Below are 12,996 nucleotides of genomic sequence, written 5' to 3'. Positions count from 1 at the left end.
TGTAACACCCTGAATTTGGGCCTAGAAGTTTTGGGCCTTGAGCATGGGAGAGGTTGAAGGCAGCTTATAATATTCTGTTGTGCATGCAAATTTCGTTAATGAAGGCTTGTTTTAGTGGTTAAGTGTGTTGAGAAGTGTTGGAGAAGTCCTGGGTTTAAACCTGGACTCTAGCAAAAAATTTGGTTTAAGGTGAATCAAACCCTGGGTGTAGTAGGTAGGCTTTAAGAATATTGTTGGAGAAATTGTGACACAAAAAACCTTATGGCTTAGTGGCAAGTGGCGTGTGGAGCATTTGAGGGGAAGCATGAGTTCGAATCCCATGGCAAGCAAAGAGCATTTATTTTGCTAACAGGGGGCGGCAAGAGTTGGTGTTGAATTTAAACTCTGATGTTGGAGGGATCCCACATCGGGAAGCTAACATAAGAGTGGATGGGAAGCTGGCTTTAAATAGAGAGAACCATGAGGAGAGTAAAGGTACCTTTCTTGGTTGATCCCTTTCGCTTTATGACGTGCTCGTTTGGGCTGGGCGTCGGCTAAGAGTGCTCGGAGCGTGGATTAACTCCAGTCTCCAATCAGGTGTGTATTTATCACTACTCTTGTTGTTGGATGGCTACTTCGGGCCGCGATGGGCCGAAAGGGGCCATGTGGGCCCAATGGGCCTACGGGCCCAATTGGATAAGTTGTTTGATTGTGTAGTAAATATTAGACTAGGCTAGGTGAATCGCATATCTGTGGCTAGGTTTGGGCTAAAAGGGCCACACGAGCGTGTGGGCCCATTTGGGCCGAGAATAGGCTTTAGGCCCATTCGTAATGTTATCCATGTTTAGAATACTTTAGTTTACCAATTACTGAAATGCCCTCGACTTGTAAAATTACCAAAGTACTCCCGATTTACAGAATTACCATTTTACCCTCGATTTACAGAATTACCGTTTTACCCTCGATTTTTAAAATTACCATTTTCCCTCGATTTACAGAATTACCGTTTTACCCTCAGTTTATAGAATTACCATTTTACCCTCGATTTACAAAATTACCGTTTTACCCTCAGTTTACAGAATTACTGTTTTACCCTCGATTTATAGAATTACCGTTTTACCCTCGATTTGTAAAATTACCGTTTTACCCTTGATTTACAGAAGTATTGTTTTACCCTCAGTTTATAGAATTACTGTTTTACCCTCGATTTACAGAATTACCGTTTTACCCTCAGTTTACAGAATTACTATTTTACCCTTGATTTACAGAATTACCGTTTTACCCTCGATTTGTAAAATTACCGTTTTACCCTTGATTTACAGAATTACTGGTTTACCTTCAGTTTACAAAATTATCGTTTTACCCTCGATTTACAGAATTACCGTTTTACCCTTGATTGTGAAATTACTGAAATACCCCTGTAGGGTAGAATTTCTGAAATACCCCTATAGGGTAGAATTACTGAAATACCCTTATAGGATAGAATTACCAAAATACCCCTGTAGGGTAGAATTATCAAAATACCCTTGTAGGGTAGAAATACCGAAATACCCCTGTAGGGTAGAATTACCGAGATACCCTTGTAGGGTAAAATTACCATTTTGCCCCTAGGGTGTTAAATGACTGTTTTGCCCTTGTGGGCAAGTGACTGACTTGGACTGTGTGTTTGACGGATTTGATTGTGAATATATGTTGGTGATATGAATGACTTGACTGTGATTGTTTGATTCAAATATGGGCATGACATTCTGCATACATGACATGTTGCATGGGTTGGGATTTTGTACGGAGGAAGCGTTCTGGTGGCTATGCCACAAATATCTGTTCTGGTGGCTCTGCCACAATATCTGTATTTGGTGACTCTGTCACAATATCTGTTGACCAATCGATGGCTAAGTGCCGATCACGCTACCGAAGGCTGTGTGCCGTTGTTGTGGGCTTCGTGCCGATTATAGACCCGTTATTAATGGCTCTGTGCCAACCTAATTATGGCTTTGTGCCATCTTGACTATGGCTTCGTGCCAAACGTATTTACCTGTAGCTATGTGCCTAACATATTTGTTGACGACTCTGTGTCGATCATATTTACCGAAGGCTGTGCGCCAGTTATATTACCGTCACTGATGGCTATGTGCCGAAGTTATTACAGTTATCTATGGCTTTGTGCCACGTATTCTGTTAGGTGGGTTTGCCACATTATCTGATTCTGGTGGCTCTGCCACAATATCTGTATCTGGTGACTCTGTCACGATATCTGTTCTGGCAGCCATGCTGCAAATTCTGTGGTGTGTAGCGGATGGGTGGGTCGAGTTGTCTCCCCACATGGTGTAAGGTTGGTACGGGGGTGTATACGGCTGGATTGGGTTGGGATTGCATTCACATTCACATTCTGATTCTGTCACGTAATTCTGATTCTGATTCTGATTCTGATTCTGTTACTGATTCTGATTCTAATTCTGTCACGTAATTCTGATTCTGATTCTGATTCTGTTACTAATACTGATTCTGATTCTGATTCTGTTACTAATACTAATTCTGATTCTGATTCTCATTTTGGTTCCAATTCTGATAATGTTTCTTATTCTGTAATGGGCTAAGGTCTATCTGGTACTGTCTATTGTAATGGGCTAAGGCCCGATTGGTACTGAAATTGTAAGTAAGGCTGGGGCCAAACTTTTAATTCGTTTAGATGACTGACTGTTCCTTTTTATAGTAGGGGATTTCACATTGAGTTTTCGTAAACTCACCCCGTTTATTAACCTTTTAGGTAATTTCCAGCCTTAGATGGATCGGGGCTACGAGAGGCTCGGAGGAAGCCACACACACTGTTTATGTTACAGTTTTGATTATTACCTTTAAATTATTTTATGTGGGTTGTAGTAAAGCCGTTGTAATTTTCTGGATTTCAAATTTGGAATTTTATTTATTGTTCTTATAATTGCTAGTATTAGAACACGATTTTCTAAAGCAACTACTGTTGTTCAAAACATCACGTAATCGCAATTGTTTTTAAAGTAAGTTTCCGCAACTACCAAGATTTTTACAAAGTGGTTAAGAATGTTATTCAGCTGAGGTTTTCTAACAAGGTTTAAAAAGGGTATAAGTTTTTAATTATTAAGAAGGGTTTTTAATGGAAACATGGTTTTCGAAAAACCCTTCAATGTGACATGCCAAGTTCAAGCCAAACTTCCAGGCCGAGTTTGGGGTGTTACAATGTAACCATAAAGAAAATAAAATATATAATTATGGACCACCAAAAGTGGGAACATAGTAATAAATAAGAGAACAATAAAAGTTCTCAAGATAACTCTTCAAAGGGTAAAAATACCTTATGTTATCAATGTGATATGAAAGATTATTGGCCACATATGTGCCATATGCTTAAATATTTTGTTTCTGTTAATATTCTTTGAGGAATGATATGAGAATGTAATAACAAATTCTATCATTATAGATAGAAAGTATTTAACTTATTTGGTATTAAAACAAACAAATATTACTCTAATATTTGGTAGTATAAAATTAGTCAAAAGTTCTAGAAGAGCTAATATATTAATATATTGTGATGGGTTAATCTATTGGTTATTTATATTGGATCTTATATTGAGATTATGAATGAGGAAATTATTATATTTCATATGAATCACTATTGCTATAAATATCTATTTTAAAAGGATGAAAAAGAGAGGATTGAGTTAATAATTTATATTTATTTTATAACCTTTGTGATCTTCTTTTGTCATCATCTCCATTAAGGGGTTGGAAGCAAAATATTTGACTGTGAAAGATTTATTTATGAGCAATAAAATATGATAATTTTATGTAAAGCTCGTTATGGTTGGATGCTCTTGAAATTGCGAATTTTTTTTTAGATATTTGAAGATTTTGGCATATTCCCTAAAGTAAATATTACATATAATTGTTTGAAAATTATATTTACTTATTGACTTAGTGGCATTATAGACTTCACATTAATTTAGACATTTCTAATAGTAAATGTCAAAATAGTATTTATATGTGGATACAAAATAAAAAAGAATGACAATAAAATTATCAATTGTCAAAATTTATATTTACATTATTAGTACAATTGAAAAACATGTTGAAGTAAACCAGAAGTTTACTAATACAAATATATTTACTATTTAGCGCGGCTAGTTAGACCATTTTAAATCATATATGATGTCAAAATTAATTGAGAATTTATATAGACATTCATTAAAGAATCAGAAGATTCTTTAATTTAAAAAAAAATTCTCATTTTTTTTCTGTTCTCAATGAAAATTGATTCTTAGAAACTCACTAGTTAAAGTTGAGATTTAATGTCTTGCACTTCTGAAATGAATATGGACCCATTCATCCACCATGTGATGGTTTTAACATTATCTAATTTTGGCAGATGCATCTACAAAATAATCACATATGTGTTATCAATTTGTAACCTGTCATTTGCAAGATTTCTTGTTTAAATAATTAATTTCAGATCATGTAATTAATACAATTCATCTTGCTAATATTGATGAGTTTATGTCTCAGTCTTTTATTGGTTGAGTTTGAAAAACTTTTGTAAAAGTTTGCGCATAATGGTTTAGAGAAATTATGTATTAAACACCTCTGATTAATGTCTAAACCATTACTTATGAGAACTAAAATTTCTATTTCAACATGAGCTTATGCTGATTTACGTGTTGTACGCATCAAGCCAATAAGTTATAAATACTCTCCATTACAATTGGTTTTTGATCAAAAGTAAAATATTTCTCATCTTTGAATTTTTGTATGTGCGTATATGTTCCAATTACTCCACCATAACGCACAAAGATGAGTGAATCCTCAAAGAAAGTTGAGAATATATATTAATTACAAGTTTCTTTGTATTATTAGATGTTTTGAATGCAATGGAGATTCAATTATGACATTATTTGTGATTATAATTTTGATTCGATAGTTTTCCCGACATTAGGGGGAGAGAAATAATAACTTATAATAAGTCAGGGGAGAGTAATTTGAACTAGAAGTTCAACAATGATAACTCATTACAAGTTAACTATCAGATGTATTTACAAAATTAATGAGAATAACCAAGTTAATATTTTAATTTTAACCAAAAGTCGCAGTGGGACAATCCGGTAGAATAAATAATAGTTTGATCGGTTCTAAGGATGAAAATTCTTTTAGATGGTCATATAGTGGAGGCGTGTAACACCTTGAAAATTTCTATAGTAAGATATTATCCTTAATATAGTAAAATAAGGAAATAAAGTGAAAAGAAGAGGAAAAATTGAGTTATGCCACTGGGAAGTAGATTATGACATACTGATTCAAGAAAGGACTAAATTGTAAAAGTGAGAAAAGTTTTGTGGCCCAAGAGTAAATACTCAAAATTTGAGGGATTAAAGTGTAAATATGAAAAGTTGAAGTACTAATAGTGTAACGCCCTAATTTTTGGGAATCCTGTGAATGTTGGCATAGGTTTAATTATATTAGTGGGCCTCTAGAAGGCCCAAGCTTAAGATAGAACCCGGTAATTTTAGTTAATTTTTGTTCCATAAGAAAAAGGGAGTGAAATTATGAAATAGGACCTATGTGAAAATGTTTGAAAATGCTATAGGCTAAATTGGAGTGGCCAAATAAATAGGAGTGCAAAATAGGAGGATTTGCATGACAAACCTCCCATTTTACATGAAGTGGCCAGCCATCATGTTGTTGTAGACAAAATGTGCACTTGATATCCATAATTTATGGTACAAATTGATACAAATTGATAATAGGTTAGGTAAATATTCCATGATAATAGGTTAGGTAAATGTTCCATGATAATGGGTTAGGTAAATGTTTCATGATAATGGGTTAGGTAAATGTTTCATGATAAGAATTTCATGTCTTTTGTGTTAAAGAATTAAATGGATGAAATATGAAGTTTTATTAAAAGAAAAAGGGGTGAAAAGAATAAAGTTTTGTCCATCTTTGTTCATCATAGCTGAAAGTTAGAGAAGAGAAAGGAGAGGAGAAAGCTCTTGAGTATTCAGTCATTAGGAGGAGGAAAATTGAAGGTAAGTTCTTGGTACATTGCTTCTATTTTGAGGTTCATGAGTTCTTCTTGATTCTACCTTAACTCTTGAAGCATATTTTGGTTTTTAGTTGTGTTGTGAGCATTTAGTCATGAATTAAAATGAAGGAAATGGTTGTTGTTTCATGTTCTTTTGATGAAAAAAATGGAAGATAGGTTAAGTTGAGCCAAACAAATGAGCATGCATGTTCCTTAGATGTTAAAGGGAAAAATCAGCTAACATGTTGTGCTTTAAAATGATGAAATGGAGATTATACTTAAGTAAAATCATAGATATGTGATGATTGATTGGTGATATACATGTTTAAATAACAAGCATGCAAGATAGGTGTATGAAAGAGTGATTTGGTAATAAATCTCCTTGAGACAGCAGCAGTAATGTGACTTTGGAAAATCACCATAAATTGTAGGAGATAAATTAGAAGCTGAATAAATTATGTAATTAAATCTTATTGAGTCTAGTTTCTAATGAAATAAACGAGAACATATTTTGAATTCTGTACAATGAGAAATTTTATTCGTAATGAAGAGTGGTCAGATTAGTCAAACAGTGAAACATGGGAAACTTTGAGAAAAATCTGGTATTTATTGGCTAAACCAAAAATTCTGAAAATTTTATGGATAGAAGATATATGAGTCTATTTTCAGGGAAAATTAACGGCACTTGATTTGGAGTTTCGTAGCTCCAGTTATAAATGATTTAGTGACTGTTGCTCAGGAAGACAGCTTGCAGTGAAATTATGATTATGTGGTAAACATTGACAAAAATTTGTCAATGAGTTGCTTATTGATTTCTTATAAGCTTACTATGATCTGTAGGTGTGGTTGGCCGAATATTGTAAGGGGTTAATACGTAGTTTGTATTTGAATAGTTAGATTAACGTGTTAGTAATCCAATTGTAGGCGGTTCGTGTGTGGATCTCGTCAGCATATCGTCGCAAACAGGTGTGTAACTAACACCCTCTTTCTTAGTCTAGATCGGCAAAAGTCGAAAATCTGAAATGCCGAAAGCCGGTATTTTGTAGATTTGCTAGTGTGCGAATGCTCGTGAGGTAAATCGATTAATGTTTTTGGTAAGCTGCAATGTTTGGACTGTAAAGTGCATGATTTCTGTGCCCTCGATATTTTTGGGCTTAATGGGCCAAAATTGGAATGATGGGCCAACGGGCCCAATTCGGTAAGAACCCTCGGTACGTGATTCTGTTAGTACGTGAAAAGTAGGAATATGCATGAAAAACCCTAAAATAGATAAATTACTGAAATACCTTTAAAAGTGGAAAATTTACAGTTTTACCCCTAATAGTTAAATTACCGAAATACCCCTAGGGTTAAATTGACCTAAATGCATGTTTGACTGTTGTTATTTACTGCATGCCATGTTGTTATTATATGATGCATGGGACTGGGATATTGACGGAGGAAGTACTGAAAGTGGCTTGTCCACGTACTGGAGGCTTTGCCTCAATTTACTGTTAACTGAGCAGCAAGGCTGCAACTGTGGAGTGTTGGGCTGGGTGGGTTGAGCTATTCCCCACATGGAGTGTATGGCTGGTACGGGTGGAGTGTAGTGGTTGGTGGGTTGAGTAGTCTCCCCAAATGGGCTTGCATATGTTTACTGATGTTGCATGTATTTTGAAATGGGCCTATGGGCCATATTGTTATCTGAATAAGGGGCTAAGGCCCAGTTTATTGTAATCTGAAAAGGGCTCTGGCCCAGTACCACTGTTACCCAAATGGGCTTGCATATGTTTACTGATGTTGCATGTATTTTGAAATGGGCCTATGGGCCATACTGTTATCTGAATAAGGGGCTAAGACCCAGTTTATTGTAATCTGAAAAGGGCTCTGGCCTAGTACCACTGTTACCTGAATGGGCTTAGGCCCAATGGGCTTGAGCTGACTTAGGCTTTGAATGGGTTTTTCTTACACACTGAGTTTTCCCAAACTCACCCCTTTTATTTTCATCAACGCAGGAAATCCCCAACCATAGTGGGCTTGGAGCTGTGAGGGAATTCGGAGTGGCCACCCGTTCTGAAAGTTTGATTTTCTTCTGGTGAACTGGACATCCTTTTATTTACGTTTGAAGTATTGGGTTTTTAAATGTAATAAGGCTGCTTAATTATTTCTGATGGTTTTAATATGTATTACTAAGATAGGTAATACTTATTTTAACTGTTGAAATTGGATAGCTTTAGGGCGCGTTTTCAAAAACAACAATTGATTTCAAAATAACACGACAACAAGCAAAGCTTCCGTAATGAAAGTATTTTCCAAAATTAATCACTTTTCCTAAAAATGACTTAATCAAATTGGTTTCCTAGAAATATCCATGACGTTAAGGTGTGGCAATGGCGATATGCATGTCTAGGATTGGATCCGAAGGGAGCTTGGTACTTAAGCAGCCCGATGGACTCACCAACTTTTTTCCGGTTTCCTACCTGGTGCACAGCTTCCATTCACTTTAACCTTTAATGAATTAATCTTTTGAACATCAAGTACGATTTTTTGGACTTAGAATGGAATTTTTTTTACGTTTTTGATGTGGCATGCCGGATCCGGCCATAACTTCTGGGCCGGGTTTGGGGTGCTACATTTAGTGGTATCAGAGCCCTGTTGCAACAACTCGGCTGTGGATCGGGTCCAAAAAGGGTTTTCAATACTTTATGCCAAAAAAAAGGTATTTTTGGAAAAAACCTGACTTTTGAAAATAAATTTTCTCTTTAAAGGAGATAATCTCCGAACTTGTTTTTTTTAACACAAATGTTTGGAAAATGGATTTCAAAAAGTCTAAATCTTTTGAGTTTATCTGAAAACTGATGAGGTGGTACACTGAATCCCCTGCACCAAGCCTGTAAGTATTACTCTGAACTCTTTTGAATATTTTCTGAATTATCTATCTGTACTGAAACCCTACTAGGATACTCTAGATAGGATGATTCTGAAACCATATGAAAATCTGATAAGAGACTGAAACTATAGCTAGACTTCGATTCTGCGAAAACAAACTTTGAATTACTGTCTGATTCATAAAACATCTGTAATAAACACTGGAATATTGAATTGATGCATAAAAATTCGTAATCAAGATAAATCGATATGAGTACGAGAGCTACTCGGGGAAGAGGCTGTGGTCGAGGCCGAGGTAGTACTCAAGCTGGATCTTCGTCTTCTGAACACATACCCACTGGAGTAGCACGACCACCACCGACGGATGAGAATGGGCTGTATGATAGGGCCGCCGAGGATGATGCCCTGTCACAGACAATGCTTCGTGTTCTGGAAAGGGTTACTGGAGCAAGTTCAGGCCACGAAATTCAGGGATCTATTTCTGAATGACTTCGGGACAAACGGAACGGAGATCTTTAAGGGCGTGTCTGGTATAGCCCCGAATGTGGCGGAATATTGGTTGGAGGCCACAGAACGGATTATGGACGACTTGGACTGCTCTGAGGAGATTGTGAGTGGGGTATCTGTACTAAGTCCCTTGGGTCACTTGGTTAAGGTAGACAAACTGTATAGGAATGTACCCTTAGAAACTCAAGGCAAGGTTTTTCCTGGAGATCTGATGGAGTTACCGTTCGGAGAGTTTGACCTCATTCTGGGAATGGATTGGCTTGTTAAGCATAAGGCGACTCTGGATTGTGCTGCTAAACGAATGGTGTTAAGAACTACAAAGGATGATGAGGTTATGGTGATAGGTGAGAGAAGGGATTATTTGTCCAATGTGGTGTTGGCATTAAGAGCCGAAAAGTGGATTCGAAAAGGTTGTGAGGCCTAATTGGTATTTGTAAGTTAGTCGGAAGAGGAGGGACTGACAGTGGATAAGGTTAGGACCGTAAAGGAGTTCCAAGATGTTTTTCCGGAGGAGCTTTCAGGATTGCCTCCGAATCGAGAAGTTGAGTTTGGAATAGACTTGTTGCCTGGAATGGCGCCTGTGTCCATCGTACCGTATAGGATGGCACCGAAGGAGTTAGTGGAGTTAAAGGCTCAAATTTAAGAGTTGTTGGATAGGGGCTTCATTAGGCAAAGCGTGTCTCCATGGGGAGCACCAGTGCTATTCGTGAAAAAGAAGGATGGTACAATGCGGATGTGCATTGATTATCGCCAGTTGAACAAACTGACGATTAAGAATAAGTATCCACTGCCAAGGATTGATGATCTGTTCGACTAGCTTAGAGGAGCTTCTGTATTTTCCAAGATCGACCTTCGATCTGGATATCATCAGTTAAGGGTCAAGGAGGCAGATATCCATAAGACAGCATTCAGGACTCGGTATGGTCATTACTAGTTTCTGGTTATGCCATTTGGACTGACGAACGCTCCTGCAGCGTTTATGGATCTGATGAATCGTGTGTTCCAACCATTTTTAGATCAGTTCGTAGTCGTCTTTATTGATGATATCCTGGTATATTCTGAAACTGAAGCAAAACATGATGAGCATCTTCGTATAGTACTGCGAGTGTTAAGGGAGAAGGAACTCTTTGCGAAGTTCAGCAAGTGTGCATTTTGGTTGAGGGAGGTAACCTTCTTAGGACATGTGGTCTCTGCCGAAGGGATTAAGGTGGACCCTCGGAAAATTGAAGCAATTTTGGAGTGGAAGCCGCCTAGGTCAGTGTCAGAAATACGGAGTTTTCTAGGACTGGCAGGATACTACAGAAGGTTTATGGAAGGTTTTTCTGTGATGGCAGCACCTCTAACAAAACACATAAGGAAAGGAGTACCGTTTGTATAGACTAAGAAACAGCAGGAAGCTTTTGAGAAGTTGAAGAAAGTTCTGACTGAAGCACTTATGTTAATTCAGCCGGAGTCTGGGAAGGATTTTACTGTGTACAGTGACGCATCACACATGAGTTTGGGCTGGGTATTAATGCAACAGGGTAAGGTGGTTGCATATGCATCACGATAGCTTAAGCCTCATGAGGGGAACTATCCGACTCATGATTTGGAGTTGGCAGCAGAGATATTCGCACTTAAGATTTGGAGACATTACTTGTACGGAGAAAGGTGTATTATATACACTGACCATAAGAGTCTTAAATATTTGTTGACTTAGAAGGAGCTGAACCTTAGGCAAAGGAGATGGATTGAGTTGCTTAAGGATTATGACTGTTCGATCGAGTATCACCCAAGCAAGGCTAATGTGGTAGCCGATGCTCTAAGTCGTAGAGCTGTATCTGATCTGAGAGCAATGTTTGCTCGTCTGAGTCTGTATGATGATGGAAGTCTTTTGGCTGAGTTGCAAGTGAGGCCAACCTGGTTGGATCAGATTAAGGAAAAACAGTTGAACGATGAGTCTTTGGTCGCTCGTTTTTAACAAGTTAAGGAAGGGGAAACTTTTGAGTTTGGGAGCCAGAAGAGACGATGCAACAGCAATACCCTCATCTGTTTGGATTAGGTAAATTTCGAGGTAAAAATTTCTTTAAGGAGGGTAGAGTTGTAACGCCCCAATTTTAGGGAATTCTGTGAATGTTGGCATAGGCTTAATTATGTTAGTGGGCCTCTAGAAGGCCCAAGCTTAAGATAGAACCCGGTAATTTTAGTTAATTTTAGTTCCATAAGAAAATGGGGGTGAAATTATGAAATAGGACCTATGTGAAAATGTTTGAAAATGCTATAGGCTAAATTGAAGTGGCCAAATAAATAGGAGTGCAAAATAGGAGGGTTTGCATGACAAACCTCCCATTTTACATGAAGTGGCCAGCCATCATGTTGTTGTAGACAAAATGTGCACTTGATATCCATAATTTATGGTACAAATTGATACAAATTGATAATAGGTTAGGTAAATGTTCCATGATAATAGGTTAGGTAAATTTTCCATGATAATGGGTTAGGTAAATGTTTCATGATAATGGGTTAGGTAAATGTTTCATGATAAGAATTTCATGTCTTTTGTATAAAAGAATTAAATGGATGAAATATGAAGTTTTATTAAAAGAAAAAGGGGTGAAAAGAATAAAGTTTTGTCCATCTTTGTTCATCATAGCTGAAAGTTAGAGAAGAGAAAGGAGAGGAGAAAGCTCTTGAGTATTCGGTCATTAGGAGGAGGAAAATTGAAGGTAAGTTCTTGGTACCTTGCTTCTATTTTGAGGTTCATGAGTTCTTCTTGATTCTACCTTAACTCTTGAAGCATATTTTGGTTTTTAGTTGTGTTGTGAGCATTTAGTCATGAATTAAAATGAAGGAAATGGTTGTTGTTTCATGTTCTTTTGATGAAAAAAATGGAAGATAGGTGAAGTTGAGCCAAACAAATGAGCATGTATGTGCCTTAGATGTTAAAGGGAAAAATCAGCTAACATGTTGTGCTTTAAAATGATGAAATGGAGATTATACTTAAGTAAAATCATAGATATGTGATGATTGATTGGTGATATACATGTTTAAATAACAAGCATGCAAGATAGGTGTATGAAAGAGTGATTTGGTAATAAATCTGCTTGAGACAGCAACAGTAATGTAACTTTGGAAAATCACCATAAATTGTAGGAGATGAATTAGAAGCTGAATAAATTATGTAATTAAAGCTTATTGGGTCTAGTTTATAATGAAATAAACGAGAACATATTTTGAATTCTGTACAATGAGAAATTTGATTCGTAATGAAGAGTAGTCAGATTAGTCAAAAAGTGAAACATTAGAAAAATCTGGTATTGATTGGCTAAACCACAAATTCTGAAACTTTTATGGATAGAAGATATATGAGTCTATTTTCAGGGAAAATTAATGGCACTTGATTTGGAGTTTTGTAGCTCCAGTTATAAATGATTTAGTGACTGTTGCTCAGGAAGACTGCTTGCAGTGAAATTATGATTATGTGGTAAACATTGACAAAAATTTGTCAATGAGTTGCTTATTGATTTCTTATAAGCTTACTATGATCTGTAGGTGTGGTTGGCCGAATATTGTAAGGGGTTAATACGTAGTTTGTATTTGAATAGTTAGATTAA

The sequence above is a fragment of the Gossypium hirsutum genome, chromosome A13, assembly GCF_007990345.1.
Source record: "Gossypium hirsutum isolate 1008001.06 chromosome A13, Gossypium_hirsutum_v2.1, whole genome shotgun sequence".
In the NCBI taxonomy this organism is placed as follows: Eukaryota; Viridiplantae; Streptophyta; class Magnoliopsida; order Malvales; family Malvaceae; genus Gossypium; species Gossypium hirsutum.
The sequence above is the reverse complement of the archived record's forward strand: the minus strand, read 5'-3'. Positions refer to the sequence as shown.